The following is a 15,352-nucleotide window of genomic DNA, read 5'->3' as shown; positions in this document are numbered from 1 at the left end:
GTTTTCTTTTCACCCTCTCCTTTTAAAACACGGAAACGTGAATCTTCCAAACACAGAACGAAATTTTTTTTCCATTTCTTTCTAATTCGTATATAATACACCGATGTCATCTATTATCCTAAGCAGTACCGGGAAGAAAATACTTCAAGGGTGGAATGCGAGGAGAAGGGTAGAGGAGGAGTTGAAAAAAGGTAGGGATAAAGGCGGGGAAAAATAACGTTGGGAAAAAAAGAAACCCCACCAGAAATAAAAGGAAAATCGAGAAAAACATCACCCGGGTGAAATCGAGGTAGGGAAGAAAAAAGTTGCGAGAGGGGGGGAGGAAGGAAGGAAAACGAAGCGACGCGAGTCAATCGTCTGTTAGCTCTTAATAGAAAAGTAGGGTCGATTTATGAGTTATAGGTAACCCAAACGACCCCCACCTCCACCCCCACCCCCACCCCCACCCCCACCCCCGATTCCGATTCCGCGCGCATCCTGCACCGACAGAACGATACCCGCGAATCTTTTTCCCTTTCACTTATTCGCATATATTTTGCACACACACACGTTTTCGTGCAAATCTACGGATGGCTGGCGGTTCGTTTGTGTGTCGCGAATCGGTCTCTATTGCATTAATACCTGTGCCGATATAACCACGTGTGCGTTACACTTAATAACGCGGCCTTGAACCGAATCTTGATAAATTTTTTTATGCCAATTCTACTTTCTTCTACGCTTCTCGATTTTTATATTTATTTTCCGTGCTGACAAGATGATTTTTTTTTTATTTTATTTTTTTTTTATTTTTCCGCACACGTTTTTTCCAGAGTCGTGATTTATTTTACTTTGCGATTTGTTCAATTCCTTCACGATTCTCCCCCTTCTTTGAAAATTATCCAATTATTGACTAATAATAATTATGCCACGTAAACTAGTCTTGAAAATTCAATATTTTCTTATTTTCTCTAATTTTCTTATTAATTTTAGATGATCAAAGACGATGATGATGATAATGATGATGATGATGATACGTTCAATCTTTCATACGGATGTTATTATACGTATATGATATACACGAATTAAATGCGGGAATGAGATGGGAATAAATGTCATCCGTTGTGCTTGAGGAAGAAGGATTATATTGTTGTTATTGTTATATAAACACACCGTGACTTCAGAGGCATCCTACGCACACGGCTGGGTTCTATATAAAATACTTACGCATGATAGCGATGTGGCAGTGTCTATACAGGCGCAGATAAATTCACGGATACGTGTGCATGTATACTCGAACCTTGAACAATTCCACGCGAATTCAGTTTCGAAGTAAAACACCTGTGTGTAGGTAGACACGGTATACATTAATTTGCCTACGCGTGTGTGTGTTTTTGTAACTTTGATGCCGTGTGCCGCGATGCTTTGTTGAAGGAGTTTGTGCAACAACGAGAGCCGAGTACACGCGTGTGTTTAACCAACTACACTATATGTGTGTATAGGAGAGAGAGGATGGAGTTTTGGCCTCGGCCGATTTTCAACCTGAGTTTAAATTCGCCTCATCCCATCCCCGAACCCCTCCCCCCACTTCGCCACTTTGCGTTATTTTGCGGCTTCTAAATCCACCCAATTTTCGACAAACACATGTTACGCTGCCTGCCTGTTCGTCTACATCCTTGTTCCACGAAACAAAATTACTCAAAACGTATGAGAGGCGGGAACGTAAATACATTCGAATCCTCCTATCGCGTTGAATTAACAAATTAACCAGTTTATTGGTACTATGAGTTCCCTTCGTCTCGATCGCGCTTCGTTCAATTCGATTTTGTATTTTCAAAAATTTCAGAAACAATTTTACTGTCGACATCGGCACAAATATTATTTGCGGTGGGAATTTGGGAAATCGAGACAAAGTTCCTTGGTCATAATTTTCAAAACTGTCTTAGAGTCGATATTCTAATCTTCTTCTGCAATGATAATGGAGTAGAAATCAGTAGAAGAGAGGGAGTGACATCTGAAGTCAGGGTGCACTTTGAGGATGATATTTGATCGTGAGATATGTGAAAAGAAAGTGAAGCGAACCGGTTATTCCCGTGGAAGTATAAAACTATGAATTTTTGATTAAGTGTATAAAAAACAAACATAAATTCTTTCGGTTTGCGGTCGCCGCGTTGGGACAAAGTCGAATCTGCATTCTGCGGGAAATTGTTGAACTGCGGTTCGAGTCGCGAGTGCGTAAGAAGGAGGAAAATCGAGAGACAGAGAAAGCCAGCGAGACGAAGTAAAGTATAAAAGCAGAGCTAGCCGGTTAGGTGGGTGCATCTGCAGGGGTTAGTTTTGAGGAAAGGGTTGAAAGGGGGCCGCGGGGCGGTTATGAAAATTGCGCGTTGCCATTATAATTTTAAAGCCAGCTTTCCTCGCTCGGTGCAGCTTCGCCGGGGGTGGTCGACGGCTGAGAGGGTTGTTGCCAGGGGTGGTTCGCGGACGTATCCCGGTCTCGGTGGCGCTGAAGAGGGAGAGGAGAGAAGAGGAGAGGAGGGCGGTCATTTATTTCTCCGCACGGCATAATTTATCGCGAGGATTTTCGCCAGAGCACGCAGAGCAGCCGGCATAAACGGCGAGAGGAGAGAGGAGAGAGAGAGGAGAGAGCCGGAGGGCCGCGGTTCGTCCGCCAACCTTTGCGCACGCACGCTAGCAGCCCCCGCCACCCCCGCCACCCCTGCGCGCCTCCCTGGGAATAGGGAATAGCCGCGCTGCGAGATCGAGCGAAAGCTAAAGGGATGAAAATGGGAGTAAGGATAAAGGAACTTGCATGCCAGGCCTCCGCACCCGCGGAAATATCACGCTCTGCGTTGAATTTTGGCGCGCGAAAAAGAGAGGAAAAAAAACACACAGACACACACGCATGCATGCGTGCATGCATGCATACCTCGGTTAAACAACCAGTCGCAGATACGAGTTTTGTTGTATTTATACAATATGCTTACGTTATTTCGTTCTATCGAATTTTTCGAATGACACGATTTACACAGGATGTTGAATAAATTTCTTTTTCTATTTTTTTTTTTTTTTTTGCACAGTTTCATTGCATGTGGATCAACAAGTTTCTTTCAGCTGCGGAGAATGTTAAAGACGTCGAGATATCGTGTCAAGGGTTGGTCGGTTTTAAGGGCGTACAATTCTCTATGCGACAAGGAATATCATTGGGGTCCTTACGAGGTTAAAAAGTGAATTTTTCGAGTGAATTTGTTCGACGGAGTGGAAATAAATGAATATTTTCTAAACTCTGGGGATTGTTTATAATTAGTTTAAACTACATTTGTGATTTTTTTCAAGTCATTTGAACGATATTTGATCAAGTTATTGACTACGTCACATGAGAGGACGTCATTTGCGTTGCCAGATTTTTTTCGCACACTCCGGAGGTCACAATTTTGATGTGAAAGCAACGGAACTGAATTCTTTTCATTCTTCAGAAAATATTTTTGAGATCTTGTTACGTTTGAAGTTTTTTTCGCGCCCTGAATGAATTTGGATACTTAGCAAAACGTGGAATGTATTCATGATCTTTCGCATCTGTTTTCAGATCCGATGTGAATCCGGCCGAATCCATTCAGAGAGTTCAATTCACTCCTTTACTGGAACTCGATGTCTACGTCAACGGCTTGCAGCAGTGCTGAGGCAGGAAGGATGGACAGTGTAATGGCTTCGTTGGAAACGTGTTGGATTCAGTGTGTGTGTTATGGAAATCTTTAATGATAACTAAGTATAAAGGATGCTTTAAAAAAGGAAATAACGATACAGACTGGGTATTTCTAAGGGAGACAGGCAGAAAAATAGAATTTACTTTGGCTATCAGGGGTAGCTTCTGAGGAACTACCAGAATATTGATTTACAGTTGTGATGCAATAGTATGAGGCGAATCTGCGTGTTCGTTGTAAGGATGACTAAATTTATAAGTGGACATGTAGAAGATTATTGTAAATCATGAAATGGAATAAAGACCTATATGTATAAAACAAATTGTGATGTTTAATAAGATTTTACCTTTTGTACCAATTGGAATCTCTTCTAATGTTAATTTGAAGATGCGACTTTAGCATGGACTGACGCTTGGGGACGACTACCGCACTTCGTAGGACCAGCGACAGGGAAGTAGCGCCAAAATTTCTGTCGTCCACAATGTTTAAGTCTTGTTAAGAATGTTGTATGTATAAATTGGTTCGTCTTGGACTGGAATATGATGCTGAGACTTCTTTTCCTCGTCGATCTAGGCAGAATTAGGGATCTTAAAAAAATTCTGGCATAAAATACACCTGGTATCAAGATGATCATTGGTGGGTTCATAAAACTGGGAATGGAGGATCGATAAGTTGGTGGCATCGTCGATGCTGCGTATTTGAGCGCACGCTGACTTGCGTCAAAAGAATTGCTTGCACATATTCAGCGCATAATTCCTTCAGGTATCAAATGTATGACTGAGCCGCGAGAGTATCGTTGACACTTTGCGCGTTTGATGGATTAGAGGCATCATCGATGGTAGATGGTTTTTGCAGTATTTTGCAGAAAAATCGGAATTTTCGCCAAAAATCCAAAAGGGTTAGCCTTACTTTTTTGGTCATTTTCGAAGCCGAAAATTTGTCGTCTCAGATCCGATTTGTATGACCATTCCTGGAGTGATTCGAGCCCCAGAAACTCAGAAAACACATCAAAAAAAGCCTAGGACCAGCAGCAGAGAAATGACGATCAAAATCTGCAGTTTTTCGGTTGTAACTTTGCAGGTGTTGCTCGCAGCGTATCGGGACTGCAATTAATCGATTCCTCTCGCAAAATCACGTCGGAATAAAACCCTAAAGAATAAATTGCAGCACTTTTCAAAGTCGTCGAAATTTTCGCCAAAAATGCAGAGGGGTTAGCCTTGGATTTTTTTTGACCGAAAAATCTTTTGTCTAGGAATCAATCCGTATGACGCTTTTTAGACTAATTCGACGCCCAGGAACTTAGAAAACACATGAAAAATAGCCTAGGACCAGCAGCAGAGAAATGGCGATGAAAATCTGCAGTTTTTCGGCTGTAACTTTGCAGGTGTTGCTCGCAGCGTATCGGGACTGCGATTAATCGATTCCTCTCGCAAAATCACGTCGGAATAGTACCCTAAAGAAATAATTGCAGCACTTTTCAAAGTCGTCGAAATTTTCGCCAAAAATGCAAAGGGGTTAGCCTTGGATTTTTTTTGGCCGAAAAATCTTTTGTCTGGGAATCGATCCGTATGACGCTTTTTAGACTAATTCGACGCCCAGGAACTCAGAAAACACATGAAAAATAGCCTAGGACCAGCAGCAGAGAAATGGCGATGAAAATCTGCAGTTTTTCGGCTGTAACTTTGCAGGTGTTGCTCGCAGCGTATCGGGACTGCGATTAATCGATTCCTCTCGCAAAATCACGTCGGAATAGTACCCTAAAGAAATATTTGCAGCACTTTTCAAAGTCGTCGAAATTTTCGCCAAAAATGCAAAGGGGTTAGCCTTGGATTTTTTTTGGCCGAAAAATCTTTTGTCTGGGAATCGATCCGTATGACGCTTTTTAGACTAATTCGACGCCCAGGAACTCAGAAAACACATGAAAAATAGCCTAGGACCAGCAGCAGAGAAATGGCGATGGAAATCTGCAGTTTTTCGGCTGTAACTTTGCAGTTGTTGCTCGCAGCGTATCGGGACTGCGATTAATCGATTCCTCTCGCAAAATCACGTCGGAATAGTACCCTAAAGAAATAATTGCAGCACTTTTCAAAGTCGTCGAAATTTTCGCCAAAAATGCAAAGGGGTTAGCCTTGGATTTTTTTTGGCCGAAAAATCTTTTGTCTGGGAATCGATCCGTATGACGCTTTTTAGACTAATTCGACGCCCAGGAACTCAGAAAGGTCATGAAAAATAGTCTAGGACCAGCAGCAGAGAAATGGCGATGAAAATCTGCAGTTTTTCGGCTGTAACTTTGCAGGTGTTGCTCGCAGCGTATCGGGACTGCGATTAATCGATTCCTCTCGCAAAATCACGTCGGAATAGTACCCTAAAGAAATAATTGCAGCACTTTTCAAAGTCGTCGAAATTTTCGCCAAAAATGCAAAGGGGTTAGCCTTGGATTTTTTTTGGCCGAAAAATCTTTTGTCTGGGAATCGATCCGTATGACGCTTTTTAGACTAATTCGACGCCCAGGAACTCAGAAAACACATGAAAAATAGCCTAGGACCAGCAGCAGAGAAATGGCGATGAAAATCTGCAGTTTTTCGGCTGTAACTTTGCAGGTGTTGCTCGCAGCGTATCGGGACTGCGATAAATCGATTCCTCTCGCAAAATCACGTCGGAATAGTACCCTAAAGAAATATTTGCAGCACTTTTCAAAGTCGTCGAAATTTTCGCCAAAAATGCAAAGGGGTTAGCCTTGGATTTTTTTTGGCCGAAAAATCTTTTGTCTGGGAATCGATCCGTATGACGCTTTTTAGACTAATTCGACGCCCAGGAACTCAGAAAACACATGAAAAATAGCCTAGGACCAGCAGCAGAGAAATGGCGATGAAAATCTGCAGTTTTTCGGCTGTAACTTTGCAGGTGTTGCTCGCAGCGTATCGGGACTGCGATTAATCGATTCCTCTCGCAAAATCACGTCGGAATAGTACCCTAAAGAAATAATTGCAGCACTTTTCAAAGTCGTCGAAATTTTCGCCAAAAATGCAAAGGGGTTAGCCTTGGATTTTTTTTGGCCGAAAAATCTTTTGTCTGGGAATCGATCCGTATGACGCTTTTTAGACTAATTCGACGCCCAGGAACTCAGAAAACACATGAAAAATAGCCTAGGACCAGCAGCAGAGAAATGGCGATGAAAATCTGCAGTTTTTCGGCTGTAACTTTGCAGGTGTTGCTCGCAGCGTATCGGGACTGCGATTAATCGATTCCTCTCGCAAAATCACGTCGGAATAGTACCCTAAAGAAATAATTGTAGCACTTTTCAAAGTCGTCGAAATTTTCGCCAAAAATGCAAAGGGGTTAGCCTTGGATTTTTTTTGGCCGAAAAATCTTTTGTCTGGGAATCGATCCGTATGACGCTTTTTAGACTAATTCGACGCCCAGGAACTCAGAAAACACATGAAAAATAGCCTAGGACCAGCAGCAGAGAAATGGCGATGAAAATCTGCAGTTTTTCGGCTGTAACTTTGCAGGTGTTGCTCGCAGCGTATCGGGACTGCGATTAATCGATTCCTCTCGCAAAATCACGTCGGAATAGTACCCTAAAGAAATAATTGCAGCACTTTTCAAAGTCGTCGAAATTTTCGCCAAAAATGCAAAGGGGTTAGCCTTGGATTTTTTTTGGCCGAAAAATCTCTTGTCTGGAAATCGATCCGTATGACGCTTTTTAGACTAATTCGACGCCCAGGAACTCAGAAAACACATGAAAAAAATCCTAGGACCAGCAGCAGAGAAATGGCGATGGAAATCTGCAGTTTTTCGGCTGTAACTTTGCAGTTGTTGCTCGCAGCGTATCGGGACTGCGATTAATCGATTCCTCTCGCAAAATCACGTCGGAATAGTACCCTAAAGAAATAATTGCAGCACTTTTCAAAGTCGTCGAAATTTTTGCCAAAAATGCAAAGGGGTTAGCCTTGGATTTTTTTTGGCCGAAAAATCTTTTGTCTGGGAATCGATCCGTATGACGCTTTTTAGACTAATTCGACGCCCAGGAACTCAGAAAGGTCATGAAAAATAGCCTAGGACCAGCAGCAGAGAAATGGCGATGAAAATCTGCAGTTTTTCGGCTGTAACTTTGCAGGTGTTGCTCGCAGCGTATCGGGACTGCGATTAATCGATTCCTCTCGCAAAATCACGTCGGAATAGTACCCTAAAGAAATAATTGCAGCACTTTTCAAAGTCGTCGAAATTTTCGCCAAAAATGCAAAGGGGTTAGCCTTGGATTTTTTTTGGCCGAAAAATCTTTTGTCTGGGAATCGATCCGTATGACGCTTTTTAGACTAATTCGACGCCCAGGAACTCAGAAAACACATGAAAAATAGCCTAGGACCAGCAGCAGAGTGATGGCGATGAAAATCTGCAGTTTTTCGGCTGTAACTTTGCAGGTGTTGCTCGCAGCGTATCGGGACTGCGATTAATCGATTCCTCTCGCAAAATCACGTCGGAATAGTACCCTAAAGAAATAATTGCAGCACTTTTCAAAGTCGTCGAAATTTTCGCCAAAAATGCAAAGGGGTTAGCCTTGGATTTTTTTTGGCCGAAAAATCTTTTGTCTGGGAATCGATCCGTATGACGCTTTTTAGACTTATTCGACGCCCAGGAACTCAGAAAACACATGAAAAATAGCCTAGGACCAGCAGCAGAGAAATGGCGATGAAAATCTGCAGTTTTTCGGCTGTAACTTTGCAGGTGTTGCTCGCAGCGTATCGGGACTGCGATTAATCGATTCCTCTCGCAAAATCACGTCGGAATAGTACCCTAAAGAAATAATTGCAGCACTTTTCAAAGTCGTCGAAATTTTCGCCAAAAATGCAAAGGGGTTAGCCTTGGATTTTTTTTGGCCGAAAAATCTTTTGTCTGGGAATCGATCCGTATGACGCTTTTTAGACTAATTCGACGCCCAGGAACTCAGAAAACACATGAAAAATAGCCTAGGACCAGCAGCAGAGAGATGGCGATGAAAATCTGCAGTTTTTCGGCTGTAACTTTGCAGGTGTTGCTCGCAGCGTATCGGGACTGCGATTAATCGATTCCTCTCGCAAAATCACGTCGGAATAGTACCCTAAAGAAATAATTGCAGCACTTTTCAAAGTCGTCGAAATTTTCGCCAAAAATGCAAAGGGGTTAGCCTTGGATTTTTTTTGGCCGAAAAATCTTTTGTCTGGGAATCGATCCGTATGACGCTTTTTAGACTTATTCGACGCCCAGGAACTCAGAAAACACATGAAAAATAGCCTAGGACCAGCAGCAGAGAAATGGCGATGAAAATCTGCAGTTTTTCGGCTGTAACTTTGCAGGTGTTGCTCGCAGCGTATCGGGACTGCGATTAATCGATTCCTCTCGCAAAATCACGTCGGAATAGTACCCCAAAGAAATAATTGCAGCACTTTTCAAAGTCGTCGAAATTTTCGCCAAAAATGCAAAGGGGTTAGCCTTGGATTTTTTTTGGCCGAAAAATCTTTTGTCTGGGAATCGATCCGTATGACGCTTTTTAGACTAATTCGACGCCCAGGAACTCAGAAAACACATGAAAAATAGCCTAGGACCAGCAGCAGAGAGATGGCGATGAAAATCTGCAGTTTTTCGGCTGTAACTTTGCAGGTGTTGCTCGCAGCGTATCGGGACTGCGATTAATCGATTCCTCTCGCAAAATCACGTCGGAATAGTACCCTAAAGAAATAATTGCAGCACTTTTCAAAGTCGTCGAAATTTTCGCCAAAAATGCAAAGGGGTTAGCCTTGGATTTTTTTTGGCCGAAAAATCTTTTGTCTGGGAATCGATCCGTATGACGCTTTTTAGACTTATTCGACGCCCAGGAACTCAGAAAACACATGAAAAATAGCCTAGGACCAGCAGCAGAGAAATGGCGATGAAAATCTGCAGTTTTTCGGCTGTAACTTTGCAGGTGTTGCTCGCAGCGTATCGGGACTGCGATTAATCGATTCCTCTCGCAAAATCACGTCGGAATAGTACCCTAAAGAAATAATTGCAGCACTTTTCAAAGTCGTCGAAATTTTCGCCAAAAATGCAAAGGGGTTAGCCTTGGATTTTTTTTGGCCGAAAAATCTTTTGTCTGGGAATCGATCCGTATGACGCTTTTTAGACTAATTCGACGCCCAGGAACTCAGAAAACACATGAAAAATAGCCTAGGACCAGCAGCAGAGAGATGGCGATGAAAATCTGCAGTTTTTCGGCTGTAACTTTGCAGGTGTTGCTCGCAGCGTATCGGGACTGCGATTAATCGATTCCTCTCGCAAAATCACGTCGGAATAGTACCCTAAAGAAATAATTGCAGCACTTTTCAAAGTCGTCGAAATTTTCGCCAAAAATGCAAAGGGGTTAGCCTTGGATTTTTTTTGGCCGAAAAATCTTTTGTCTGGGAATCGATCCGTATGACGCTTTTTAGACTTATTCGACGCCCAGGAACTCAGAAAACACATGAAAAATAGCCTAGGACCAGCAGCAGAGAAATGGCGATGAAAATCTGCAGTTTTTCGGCTGTAACTTTGCAGGTGTTGCTCGCAGCGTATCGGGACTGCGATTAATCGATTCCTCTCGCAAAATCACGTCGGAATAGTACCCTAAAGAAATAATTGCAGCACTTTTCAAAGTCGTCGAAATTTTCGCCAAAAATGCAAAGGGGTTAGCCTTGGATTTTTTTTGGCCGAAAAATCTTTTGTCTGGGAATCGATCCGTATGACGCTTTTTAGACTAATTCGACGCCCAGGAACTCAGAAAACACATGAAAAATAGCCTAGGACCAGCAGCAGAGAAATGGCGATGAAAATCTGCAGTTTTTCGGCTGTAACTTTGCAGGTGTTGCTCGCAGCGTATCGGGACTGCGATTAATCGATTCCTCTCGCAAAATCACGTCGGAATAGTACCCCAAAGAAATAATTGCAGCACTTTTCAAAGTCGTCGAAATTTTCGCCAAAAATGCAAAGGGGTTAGCCTTGGATTTTTTTTGGCCGAAAAATCTTTTGTCTGGGAATCGATCCGTATGACGCTTTTTAGACTAATTCGACGCCCAGGAACTCAGAAAACACATGAAAAATAGCCTAGGACCAGCAGCAGAGAAATGGCGATGAAAATCTGCAGTTTTTCGGCTGTAACTTTGCAGGTGTTGCTCGCAGCGTATCGGGACTGCGATTAATCGATTCCTCTCGCAAAATCACGTCGGAATAGTACCCCAAAGAAATAATTGCAGCACTTTTCAAAGTCGTCGAAATTTTCGCCAAAAATGCAAAGGGGTTAGCCTTGGATTTTTTTTGGCCGAAAAATCTTTTGTCTGGGAATCGATCCGTATGACGCTTTTTAGACTAATTCGACGCCCAGGAACTCAGAAAACACATGAAAAATAGCCTAGGACCAGCAGCAGAGAAATGGCGATGAAAATCTGCAGTTTTTCGGCTGTAACTTTGCAGGTGTTGCTCGCAGCGTATCGGGACTGCGATTAATCGATTCCTCTCGCAAAATCACGTCGGAATAGTACCCTAAAGAAATAATTGCAGCACTTTTCAAAGTCGTCGAAATTTTCGCCAAAAATGCAAAGGGGTTAGCCTTGGATTTTTTTTGGCCGAAAAATCTTTTGTCTGGGAATCGATCCGTATGACGCTTTTTAGACTAATTCGACGCCCAGGAACTCAGAAAACACATGAAAAATAGCCTAGGACCAGCAGCAGAGAAATGGCGATGAAAATCTGCAGTTTTTCGGCTGTAACTTTGCAGGTGTTGCTCGCAGCGTATCGGGACTGCGATTAATCGATTCCTCTCGCAAAATCACGTCGGAATAGTACCCTAAAGAAATAATTGCAGCACTTTTCAAAGTCGTCGAAATTTTCGCCAAAAATGCAAAGGGGTTAGCCTTGGATTTTTTTGGGCCGAAAAATCATTTGTCTGGGAATCGATCCGTATGACGCTTTTTAGACTAATTCGACGCCCAGGAACTCAGAAAACACATCAAAAATAGCCTAGGACCAGCAGCAGAGAAATGGCGATGAAAATCTGCAGTTTTTCGGCTGTAACTTTGCAGGTGTAGCTCGCAGCGTATCGGGACTGCGATTAATCGATTCCTCTCGCAAAATCACGTCGGAATAGTACCCTAAAGAAATATTTGCAGCACTTTTCAAAGTCGTCGAAATTTTCGCCAAAAATGCAAAGGGGTTAGCCTTGGATTTTTTTTGGCCGAAAAATCTCTTGTCTGGGAATCGATCCGTATGACGCTTTTTAGACTAATTCGACGCCCAGGAACTCAGAAAACACATGAAAAATAGCCTAGGACCAGCAGCAGAGAAATAACGATGAAAATCTGCAGTTTTTCGGCTGTAACTTTGCAGGTGTTGCTCGCAGCGTATCGGGACTGCGATTAATCGATTCCTCTCGCAAAATCACGTCGGAATAGTACCCCAAAAAAATAATTGCAGCACTTTTCAAAGTCGTCGAAATTTTCGCCAAAAATGCAAAGGGGTTAGCCTTGGATTTTTTTTGGCCGAAAAATCTTTTGTCTGGGAATCGATACGTATGACGCTTTTTAGACTAATTCGACGCCCAGGAACTCAGAAAACACATGAAAAATAGCCTAGGACCAGCAGCAGAGAAATGGCGATGAAAATCTGCAGTTTTTCGGCTGTAACTTTGCAGGTGTTGCTCGCAGCGTATCGGGACTGCGATTAATCGATTCCTCTCGCAAAATCACGTCGGAATAGTACCCCAAAAATATAATTGCAGCACTTTTCAAAGTCGTCGAAATTTTCGCCAAAAATGCAAAGGGGTTAGCCTTCGATTTTTTTTGGCCGAAAAATCTTTTGTCTGGGAATCGATCCGTATGACGCTTTTTAGACTAATTCGACGCCCAGGAACTCAGAAAACACATGAAAAATAGCCTAGGACCAGCAGCAGAGAAATGGCGATGAAAATCTGCAGTTTTTCGGCTGTAACTTTGCAGGTGTTGCTCGCAGCGTATCGGGACTGCGATTAATCGATTCCTCTCGCAAAATCACGTCGGAATAGTACCCTAAAGAAATAATTGCAGCACTTTTCAAAGTCGTCGAAATTTTCGCCAAAAATGCAAAGGGGTTAGCCTTGGATTTTTTTTGGCCGAAAAAACTTTTGTCTGGGAATCGATCCGTATGACGCTTTTTAGACTAATTCGACGCCCAGGAACTCAGAAAACACATGAAAAATAGCCTAGGACCAGCAGCAGAGAAATGGCGATGAAAATCTGCAGTTTTTCGGCTGTAACTTTGCAGGTGTTGCTCGCAGCGTATCGGGACTGCGATTAATCGATTCCTCTCGCAAAATCACGTCGGAATAGTACCCTAAAGAAATAATTGCAGCACTTTTCAGAGTCGTCGAAATTTTCGCCAAAAATGCAAAGGGGTTAGCCTTGGATTTTTTTTGGCCGAAAAATCTTTTGTCTGGGAATCGATCCGTATGACGCTTTTTAGACTAATTCGACGCCCAGGAACTCAGAAAACACATGAAAAATAGCCTAGGACCAGCAGCAGAGAAATGGCGATGAAAATCTGCAGTTTTTCGGCTGTAACTTTGCAGGTGTTGCTCGCAGCGTATCGGGACTGCGATTAATCGATTCCTCTCGCAAAATCACGTCGGAATAGTACCCTAGAGAAATAATTGCAGCACTTTTCAAAGTCGTCGAAATTTTCGCCAAAAATGCAAAGGGGTTAGCCTTGGATTTTTTTTGGCCGAAAAAACTTTTGTCTGGGAATCGATCCGTATGACGCTTTTCAGACTAATTCGACGCCCAGGAACTCAGAAAACACATGAAAAATAGCCTAGGACCAGCAGCAGAGAAATGGCGATGAAAATCTGCAGTTTTTCGGCTGTAACTTTGCAGGTGTTGCTCGCAGCGTATCGGGACTGCGATTAATCGATTCCTCTCGCAAAATCACGTCGGAATAGTACCCTAAAGAAATAATTGCAGCACTTTTCAAAGTCGTCGAAATTTTCGCCAAAAATGCAAAGGGGTTAGCCTTGGATTTTTTTTGGCCGAAAAATCATTTGTCTGGGAATCGATCCGTATGACGCTTTTTAGACTAATTCGACGCCCAGGAACTCAGAAAACACATCAAAAATAGCCTAGGACCAGCAGCAGAGAAATGGCGATGAAAATCTGCAGTTTTTCGGCTGTAACTTTGCAGGTGTAGCTCGCAGCGTATCGGGACTGCGATTAATCGATTCCTCTCGCAAAATCACGTCGGAATAGTACCCTAAAGAAATATTTGCAGCACTTTTCAAAGTCGTCGAAATTTTCGCCAAAAATGCAAAGGGGTTAGCCTTGGATTTTTTTTGGCCGAAAAATCTCTTGTCTGGGAATCGATCCGTATGACGCTTTTTAGACTAATTCGACGCCCAGGAACTCAGAAAACACATGAAAAATAGCCTAGGACCAGCAGCAGAGAAATGGCGATGAAAATCTGCAGTTTTTCGGCTGTAACTTTGCAGGTGTTGCTCGCAGCGTATCGGGACTGCGATTAATCGATTCCTCTCGCAAAATCACGTCGGAATAGTACCCCAAAAAAATAATTGCAGCACTTTTCAAAGTCGTCGAAATTTTCGCCAAAAATGCAAAGGGGTTAGCCTTGGATTTTTTTTGGCCGAAAAATCTTTTGTCTGGGAATCGATACGTATGACGCTTTTTAGACTAATTCGACGCCCAGGAACTCAGAAAACACATGAAAAATAGCCTAGGACCAGCAGCAGAGAAATGGCGATGAAAATCTGCAGTTTTTCGGCTGTAACTTTGCAGGTGTTGCTCGCAGCGTATCGGGACTGCGATTAATCGATTCCTCTCGCAAAATCACGTCGGAATAGTACCCCAAAAAAATAATTGCAGCACTTTTCAAAGTCGTCGAAATTTTCGCCAAAAATGCAAAGGGGTTAGCCTTCGATTTTTTTTGGCCGAAAAATCTTTTGTCTGGGAATCGATCCGTATGACGCTTTTTAGACTAATTCGACGCCCAGGAACTCAGAAAACACATGAAAAATAGCCTAGGACCAGCAGCAGAGAAATGGCGATGAAAATCTGCAGTTTTTCGGCTGTAACTTTGCAGGTGTTGCTCGCAGCGTATCGGGACTGCGATTAATCGATTCCTCTCGCAAAATCACGTCGGAATAGTACCCTAAAGAAATAATTGCAGCACTTTTCAAAGTCGTCGAAATTTTCGCCAAAAATGCAAAGGGGTTAGCCTTGGATTTTTTTTGGCCGAAAAATCTTTTGTCTGGGAATCGATCCGTATGACGCTTTTTAGACTAATTCGACGCCCAGGAACTCAGAAAACACATGAAAAATAGCCTAGGACCAGCAGCAGAGAAATGGCGATGAAAATCTGCAGTTTTTCGGCTGTAACTTTGCAGGTGTTGCTCGCAGCGTATCGGGACTGCGATTAATCGATTCCTCTCGCAAAATCACGTCGGAATAGTACCCCAAAGAAATAATTGCAGCACTTTTCAAAGTCGTCGAAATTTTCGCCAAAAATGCAAAGGGGTTAGCCTTGGATTTTTTTTGGCCGAAAAATCTTTTGTCTGGGAATCGATCCGTATGACGCTTTTTAGACTAATTCGACGCCCAGGAACTCAGAAAACACATGAAAAATAGCCTAGGACCAGCAGCAGA

The sequence above is a fragment of the Diprion similis genome, chromosome 13 (assembly GCF_021155765.1).
Source record: "Diprion similis isolate iyDipSimi1 chromosome 13, iyDipSimi1.1, whole genome shotgun sequence".
NCBI classification, from domain to species: Eukaryota; Metazoa; Arthropoda; class Insecta; order Hymenoptera; family Diprionidae; genus Diprion; species Diprion similis.
Note: the sequence above shows the minus strand (reverse complement) of the source record.